Below are 10,142 nucleotides of genomic sequence, written 5' to 3' on the forward strand. Positions count from 1 at the left end.
ATGGGAGCCCAAGTGAAATTGCCTACCATATAACACAAGAGCTGTGTCTGAGCAGTTGATGGAGAATATATTGAGTGAGTAAATTACTTTGAGGGTATTGTGTTAGAGTGTGTGTGTGTGTGTGTGTGTGTGTGTGTGTGTGTGTGTGTGTGTGAGAGAGAGAGAGAGAGAGAGAGGTGGTGTGTAACATGAGTTATTGTGCTGCCATGCTGGTGGAATGATTCATGCTGGTCTGGTTGGTTCTGATCAGACGGAGCTAAATGGAGGATGTATTGTTTTGAGAGTGTAACATCCCGTAGAGAGTGAAAGTGGCCTTTGCACTAGTAGATTGGACTACATGCCCAGTAAAATTTGTTCAAAGTGAACAGAGTGCTTTTTTTTCCTTATTATTCTTCTTTGGTATCACCTTGCAACTGCACTGAGATATCATCCTTTAATTGCCAAAACATTATTTACAGGAAATGTTGAATGACAATTGCTCTGCAGCTCAATATAGCAAGGAGCTTTATTGAATTTGCAATGATGAATGCCTTCTTGGAACAATTAAAGCCAACTATTTTTTATCCAAAACTGTTTTGATTATTTGAAGCAATTAAAAGCCATCTGGTTTGCCGTAACAGGAGAAAACATATCATGCACCCCAAGTGTTGAGTGCAGATATCTCAAGCTGCAGAGTCAGGTCTCAATTTAGCCCTTGCTGCATTTTGTTTTCTGATTGTTACAGATGTCTTGTAACTTAGAGTGCACCAATACCCTGACTATTATGTTTGCTATGTTCATAGAATATACATGAGACAATATTAGAAATATTAGAATTTTTTGTCACTCTGACTTTTATTTATTGGAGTTTCAATGTAAATTTTAAAGAGTATAAAAGAACAAAAATGACTTCAAATAAACTTGTGGATCACCCGATTCTTGTAATCAAATGATCATTCTATTGATGTTTTTTTTTTTCCAAATACATCTTGAATGATAGTGATATGCTGCTGCTGCAGTGGGTGCGCATGATCATGTAACTGATCGACACGGACTCTCAATATTATTCGCAAAAACATACGCCTATAGCTAGAATGCGCACACATCAGTACCAGCACTTACAGAGCAGAACTTAAATGCAGGAGCTCAAGTGCCAAATTGTTATAGAGATATGATCTGATTTGTCAAAATATGTATACTTTCCAGGAGCTATCACGGGTGAATTATGGCTGCTTGGCTTTTGGGGGGTTTTGGGTTTTTGGTGTTTTTTTTTTTTTGGGTATTCTAGCTGTGCACGAATTTGAATTCCAGGGTATTTTTACACTTTAATTGTGTGGCGCTCCGACAAAATGAGTCATAAGTCGCACGGGGACTTTTCCCGTAATGAGCCGAAAATGAAGGGGAAGCACTACTTGGGTCGAATTTTTTTTATGACGGATTTTGATTCCTTGACGTTTTATCTATTTGTACAGAAAATTTCAGCGTGTAAAAATGAGGACAAGTGTCCAAAATCACAGTTTTTCTGAGACAATTTTTTTCGGTTACATTTTTTTTCGAACGCTCGCCTTTGCGTTGCGTTTCGTACCTATTGTTCTTGCCCGATTGAGACTCCGCCTCAGTTGCTAGGGCGTATGCTAATGAAGCATTGCTCTTGACCCCATTGAAGACAAAACAAAGCATGGTGCGCGCGGCGACGTCGGCGGCGGCGAGGGCTTAATTACGCAATAACAGTGAGCTGACCAAGGCTATCGATTGCATGACCAGCGAGTTGCATTTGATACATGCACCACATTTCATGAAGTGGTGATTGATGTGACGCACAAATGGCGCTGAAAAAAAATAATTCTAACGAATGATCACGCAAAATTTATGATACTTTATCAATGAGCTAATGCATGATCACATATCGAACTTGAAACCTTTCTATGTGTGTGTGTGTACTTGTACTTGTACAACTTTTATTGGCCTCATTAATTAATTCATTCAAATATTTATGTATAACTGTCATTCCCTGGTATGTGACTTGCTGTTTAAAGTTCATCTTTGGAGATATAGCATGGCCTAAGTTGTCAATTATTCTCGTCTTTATAAAGTCGACAATTCGCATGATAATCTAAGCCAAATGTGTGTAATGCGTAATTTTATTTCCCCGGTTAATAAAACTTATTTTCTTATGATGGTTTGGGCCGCAACGGCATGGAGAGAAATCGGACGACAAACATTATCAATGCCCAAATAGCTCATGTTCCCTTTGGAGGATATTCTGACTCTTGTCATTTGTGTATTTTTTAGAAGTAGGACCTATTTGAGAAAGTGACAGAAAGCTGTGTCGCTATTCAAAAGTGTGTTTCTTCATTTTCTTTTTTAATCAGAATGTGTGTAATGATAGCTGTTTGTCGTGTCTTACGTGTAGCTGACATGTGAAAGGTCAAGTCTGCAAAGAATTTGGCTAACAGCTTTGCGAAGTAGCAGCGCTAATTGCCTATTGAATTGTGTATTCTGAGGAATTCCGAATGAAAGAACTCGGACGACACTGTTCACGCCTTGTATCCGAGTAAACCCGGCATCAACGAAGCCTTGAACAATGAAAGGTAACTTCCTGCTATCAAGGGGTGGATAATCACGCATCCAGTACAATTCTTTTTTTCGCTATTGATAGCAGAATTAGTGACGTAATGGAGCGACAGTGTTGGAGGATCGGCATTATGTCTGCTAATTTGTAAAAGATTTTTTCAGTCCCCTTTTGTGTTCAGAACCACAGCCAGGGACGCTAACTTACTTTATCTCCTACAAGCTATCGTTACTATCTTAAAACGTGAATTTTATGAAAGGTTGAAAATGATCGCGGAATCAGTTCTTCTGCGTGACACAAGGCTTTTATAATAGCATACCAAGCTTAAATCGTTTACCTGTACAGAAAGGGCGGGAATACACACTTATCGCAATCATCCGGATTTGAGAGTGATACACTGTACTATTTTTCTTCATCTTTCCCCCGACAAAGACCATGGTAATTCAAAACAAACAAGCAAACAAACAAACAAACAAACACACAAACAAACAATTGCATTATATCAGAACGTACAGAATTATTGTGGTTCATACATAGGTCATCTGTTGATGTATAGTAGTCATTTGTTGTCGTTTTTATAGCGTGCCCTAATAAATGCCTTTAGCGAAAACCCAAGACAACTTTTATCAAGGAGGGAAGGGAACTTAAATTTAAATATAACATAGTTTATAGAAATCAGACATGTAAATAAGGCAATCATATACATCCGCCTGGCCGATTGTAATCTCTTACTTTGACTATTAAACATGATCGCCTGCATTTACGTCCTTTTTCTAATTTCTTGAACTTTGCCTCATTTTCTCTCTTTTTTTAAAGAATTGATCCCAACGTTTAAAAATCGTATCGCAGTCCGCTTTCCCACAATTAAATGTTCCATTTGATTCGTCACTTATAATTGTTGGTCGGGTGACGCCAAATGTTGGAAACTCGAGCGATAATACATAGCATTTTGTTTGTTGGTTTTCGTCTCATTGCTCAAACGAATTTTGACTACGATTACAGAGGTATCATCTACGAGACTTATCTGATGGTTTTTAATACAGAAATGATCATCAATCAGCAAGGATTAATCAAAAAGTCATGAATTCATTTTACCCATCATGTCTAATCGAACTACGACTTTGTTGAGGTAACCGCGCCTTTTTATTCTCATAGTTCAAACTAATTCTTTGCATAATCCAAACAAATAATTCCTTATATAATTTCTCAAAATACTCAAAAGATGGCCATAGTCAAGACTTTCTACAAGGATTGCATACGGCAATCTTTACTGGCCTAAACAAGCTTTCTAGAGCTATCAGTTCCCCCTATGACGATGATTTCGTTTGCGTTTCGAACTTGTACCGAACTGCTTTCAAAACAGCTATTACCTTTATAGTTCGATTAATGAACCAGTCTTTTGAATTCATAACCAACATTCGTAATCGTAACCATACAGTACCATAATACTGTCAATAACAGTTGGAAATGTAAATGCTATAATAATAGCATGAAATAAATGAGTATACATCTTCATACATTCTAATTCCTAAGTGATGCCGCTGCGATAATGACACATAGTTTGACTACTGCTTCAAGCAAATAAAAGGAAAAAGGAATGGGATATACTTCTAATGATGATACCACCCCGTACAATGCATTCCACTGTATTTGGTAACATTTGGTTACGTTTCTGTGCGCTTTACGTACGGAAAATAAAAAGCAGATTGATTCCATTAACATGCTAACACACAACGAATTCAAAATGTTTTTTTTTTTTTTTTGAAATACACCGTGTATAATGTAATGTTTTAGTATACGTTTTGAAACTTTGAATTTGCGAGTCCTTTGTAAAGTTATAAGGGTTGTTACATTATCAAGCAAAAGGGATTCGGATTTGCTCAGAAGACTAAAAATGCTTTATATGGCGATCGCTCGCAACAGAGACAATCCGCTTCAGTAAATATACAATGTAATTCTGTTTACATAAAATGAAAGAGAAACGTAAAGAAGTCAACTTTTTAACTTCATTTAGCTTTCTCACCAATTGAACTTGATTTGATCTGCCATGCATGATATCGCTGTATGTTCTATTAATTCTATCAAATTATTTGATTGGCGTGCTTGTTTTTTATGCGGACTATTACAAGTAAGTATAGTCACTAATTCATTGAAGTTCATAATATTTGTACGATTATGGCTTGTTAGTTGTTTTGTATTTTCATTTTTATGATAATATCACGTGTGTATCTGATTCTGACCACGAAAATATGGCGACTATTTGAATGCGGAGTATGTACTGGAAAACTAATGTCTCCTGCCAGTATAGACAAACTAATTTCTAGTCTATCCCCGCTTGAAATGGAATTAAAAAAAAAAAAAAAAACGAAGTTCGACTTTCAGCAGATTTCAACCGTTTTGTATAGTGCCTGATACAATAATGATTGTATCTCATGGAAGAAAACTAGTCTCCTTGCCTGAATTTTAGCTGCTTCCTTTTCAAGCTTGCGGGAAAGAAATGGCTGAACATCAATCGCAATCATACGGAGAGGCACATCCTTAAAAATAAACACAGGAGTACTGAGACATACTACTAAATAAAAACGGGCCTTTTATCACTATTGACAACACATGACATTGAAATGTTTGTTTGTTTGTTTGTTTGTTTTTTGGGGGGTAACACAATTGATTATTCTGAAGGTTCGTTAATCATACAATGAAATATGATTCGCTATTAGCTTAGGTTCGTTAAAAAACAACAACAAACAAACACACACATTAAATGCGGTTCTTTATCCGGCGTTTCCTTTACCCGAAAGTAATCAAGCAATCATTTATTTTAGTAAGGTTTGTGAATACAAAACGAAATGAGGAAGGCCTAAGTATTAATTTTGAATATATGTCAGTATAATTATCTATACTCGACTTCACAAATGCAGAAAGATTGTAACTGTAAATGTGATGTAAAAAAAAAATAAGCTTAAGCTACAAGTTAACGAGTCTTTATATGCTATGGTATAACAAAAGTGACCGAGAATAAGAAGTATATTCATGATACAGTCATAATTATAAACCCAACGTGAAGCTGTCAGGCCTACATCAACCTTTGCTTCTGATACGCTATAGTACGTGCAACATTGGCAAGCTTGATAAGCGATAATTCTGTGGACGCAACGCCTACAAAGGATATGTGCCTAATATGGCGGGAATTCAGAATGTTACGGCTGTATACAGCTGCAGCAGAACAGATGCGAAAGCAGTCTTTGATGTTCTGCAACATTACGACCATGTGCGTAATTTGAGGGTTTTTAGTACATGCAAAGAATACGATCTCAAAAGACGACTTTCGTTAATTAATTTCATTTTGAACCCCCGCCTACAATGGGTTCTCAGGTTCTATCTAGGTATTGGTACTTGCTAAACGCATCCTCTTTAGTTTCCATTGACAACAACTACATGGGAGGAGAATGGAAGCAATCAACGCCCTCGCTAAAAGACGCTTCTCGTAAGACGCATTGCGTGCCCGCCTATACAATAGGTTCTCAGGTTCTATTTAGGTATTGGTACTTGCTAAACGCATCCTCTATAGTTTCCATTGACAACAACATGGGAGGAGAATGGAAGCGATCAACGCTCTCGCTATGGACGCTTTTTGTAATACGCATTGCGTGCCTTTTTTCTTTCTACTGTTTCCTATTGTTTGTGAGTTAAAAACTTGCGGCAAACTACACCGCAGCCGACAGACAACGCGTACCGACTCATTCATGCGGCGGCAGCGGCACGGACACAAACGCACCGAAGTTTACATCGGACGACCGTATTGGTCAGAATCGTTAATGATAGACCTGTCCTGCGATTGGTTAATTATCTTACACACCCAAGCTATCGCCTTATACGGTAGTGCGTGCGATGGAGCGTAAACGCCGTCGCTAAGCAGGACTATTGTATTGTTTCGTCCCGCGAAAGAAACAGGTTGTGAGCTTGAACCTAACCTGAACTTTGAGAGCGATTTTCTCCGTTATTTAGAAAAAGGACTGACATCGTAAGCGTAGTTAATATTCGTTTTTATGATCTACAGGGATGTCGAAATGAGTTGTCTTACATATCAATGTAAAGCTTAGAGTCTGTAGAATTCACATATAGGCATAACTACGATTTCATTTTTTGCGACTTTTGACTCATTCCGACGGAGCGCCACACAATTTACCAATGAGTAAGATACTACCTAACCCTCTTAATCCGTGTAGTGTTACCACAGCCTTCATGTTGGACTAACGTACATTGTTCTACCTGAGTTTACTCTGATAACTTTATAACTAGGTCAATTTGAGATACGTAGATTGCTCAGTAATGCTGATCAATAATCTTTGCAAATTCAGTGCCTGGGCAAATAAAGGGTTAGGGAAGAAGAAGATTCTGTGATTTAAAAAAATGAATAAATAAAAAAATCCTCATGATGTATGGTACTCATATGCCTGGCTCATTTCTAGACATGATCACATCATACACACTCCACCCCAAAGCCATAGACACACATAATGAGACAGATGCATCAGCATGAAAATGATGTTGTCAATTATGCAACCAGCAAATTTTCCCATCAAGATTAATCAATTACAGCAAATTTTCCCATCAAGATTAATCAATTACAGCAAGTGATGCTCAAGCAGGAGGTGAGTGATGGAACATCCACTGATGTGGATTTTTTTTTTCCACCATTTCTGGGGAAACACCACATTAAGATACAAATTATGATTTTTCTTGTGAGCATGCAACCCATCTATTACTATTAAAGTTAGAGTTGGTTTTATTCTCTCATATCAAAAACATTTATAGGGTGTAAATCTTAATCAGATGATTGGCTTTCCACTTTTTTGTAAGCATTAATTGACAATGGGTGAGGAGTTTCTTGAGAGAAAAAAAAATGGATACCTCCATTTTTTCACAGAATGTATAAATATGTTTGTATGAAAAATGCCTCACTTTGTAATGACTACTGACATGTACATGTTATTCCTTGCTACCTATGCATCATTCCTTCAAATGCATGTCAAATTCCTACTTTTTGGACATTCTGTCGAAAGAGGTAAAAATGAAACCTTTGAATTGAATTGAATTGAATTGAATTGAATTGAATTGAATTGAATTGAATTGAATTGAATTGAATTGAGATAGGTAAGGAGAAAGTATTCTCGTGCTTTAGAATACCATCCAGGCATTTTTAGGTTGTACTACACAGGCGTGGTGGAATCGCTTTCTACTCATTTTTTGAGTGTGTATGAATATTTGCAGCATCTCTCCACCCCCCCCCCCCCCGTCCCCCTTCCCCCCCCCCCCCCCCGGTCCCCCTCTTTCCCTTTATCTATCTATGCATCTATCTCTTTCTTTTTGTCTCCCTCTCTCACTGTATTTTTCATTAGCGTTGGCTTGGCCTTGGAGATGTAGCCCAAGATAATACAAATTAATGTGGACACCAACGAGTGCACTGTCACAGACATGCAAAATAACAGTGAAAGCATTTATATGTTTCTCTCAATATCTCCATCTCTCCCTCTTTCTCTCTCATAGTCTTTCTCCTACTCTCCTGACTATCTCCTATCTCTCTCTCTCTCTCTCTCTCTCTCTCACTATCTCTCCTTTCTCTCGCTTGTTATTTCTGTCTCTTAACCTTGTGGTTGATTCATCCAAATTGGTTTTCCATTATGTGAGATGAGCCGCGAGATGGGACGAGATTGGATTCGCCCTCGATGCGTTCCTCCCAGGAATGCGCGCTGTTGAATCGGAGGAGAAGTCTATATTCTGACAGGGGCTTCCGTAGGCCTTGAACTCATCACTTGCTTGAACCACAGGCACTGTGCGTAAAATCTATGGCACCCCACTTAGTCTAGGAGGCATTGGGTTAAACTGGAGCACAATTTCATGTTCCCATTTCACTTTGATGAATGGGATGCAATCAAAGTAGATGTTGAGCTGAAGATATAGACAAGGAGATTATGCAGGTCATGGAATTATTCACTTTTTGCATGTTTTTGTGAAGCAGTAATAATTTTACCAATCACATATACAGATGATGCTTTAATGATGATATGGTATATTGATATAGAATAATATGATTTTGTAATACATAATGAGTTTTATTGCAAAATGAGCTAAGCACCATATCTAAACATTTCAAAGTAAGTCCATCATCAGATAGAGCAAAATTAAACCTTTCCAGTAATACCTCACTTGTGACATAACAAGGAATATTCTAGAAGCTATGATGAAAAGATCCTTTATTTTGTTATCATTTATTTTCTTTGTTTTTTAGCAGCTTTGATCACAAATATCTCAGTTATTAAACAAGAATGGAGTTAGATCATTTTGCGATAAAACTCTTCATGTCAATATGTCAATTCAAAATAATGCAATAATAAGATGAGGTGATAGGGTAATAACCGCAGAGTAACGGAGTATTTTGACATCTATCTCTGGGCACCGATAGTTGATAATTCAACCTTTGTTCTACAGAGGGCATGTTTACATGAAACCAAAACCCAAAGAGAAATATGGATTGAGTGCAAGCAGCAACACTAGTAGAACACACCGGTGAGACACAACGTCATATCTTTTAAGTAGAAAGGGTAGATGTATAGTAGTACAAGTAGTAGAAGTAGTTGAAGTGTAGTAGTAGTAGTTAATGTAATAGTAGTAGTAGTAGTTTAGTAGTGGTAGTGGTAGTAGTGGTAGTAGTAGTGATAGTGGTATTGGTAGTGGTAGTGGTAGTGGTAGTAGTAGTAGTAGAAAATATACAGAAAATTCAACATGCTTTCACTTTTCCAACGTAATAAAAGAGCACTTGACTAACTGCTTTAAGAATGCAGGGGGAATAGTTACTACACTTAACATATGTCAGTATCAAGTTTGCGGAATTTAACTTTTCATGAAAAAATGATTTTTTTTTTTTTAATTCTCTTTATATTGTCTTTGTATTGTTGTCGACAATTGACGTCATGAACTCTCCTAGTCTCCGTGTCCAGTTGTTCCAACACCAAAACTTTAAAGATTCATAACTTTTGCATCGATTGTCCAATTTTCCTCAAACTTTCACTGATGTGTTCCACTAATGTCGCGACTTTCACTCAATCCACATTGCTCTTTGGGTTTTGCTTTCCTTATACTCTTTGTGCTCCATATTACGGACGTTTCACTTGTATGGCCTAAAGCTGACAACACAGTATATAAGAGAGGTGTTGACCGTCATTAAACACATTCCGTTGACTAAGTTGGAAACCTTTTTGATTTGGCACAGTGCTAATGCATCAACATACAGCCATGTAGCTACATGTGGATGTGAATCTCTATGGACACGGTAGATACCCAACAATCATCATCGATGGTTACTGCTTCTTGAATGGACTATCAAACCATTTCACAGACTTAAATATAAGTATGTAGAGGACGAATCTAGGGCAATTACTCCCTGGGCAATTACCCCGGACCCTTCCCATGGTCCTAATCCTAATCCTAATCCTAAACCTAATCCTAACCCTTTACCTAACCCTAACCCTAATCTTTACTCTAACCTTACCACTAACCAGTATTTAGCCCAGGGGGTAATGGCCCTCTGGGG

This window comes from Diadema setosum, chromosome 12 (genome assembly GCF_964275005.1).
Source record: "Diadema setosum chromosome 12, eeDiaSeto1, whole genome shotgun sequence".
In the NCBI taxonomy this organism is placed as follows: Eukaryota; Metazoa; Echinodermata; class Echinoidea; order Diadematoida; family Diadematidae; genus Diadema; species Diadema setosum.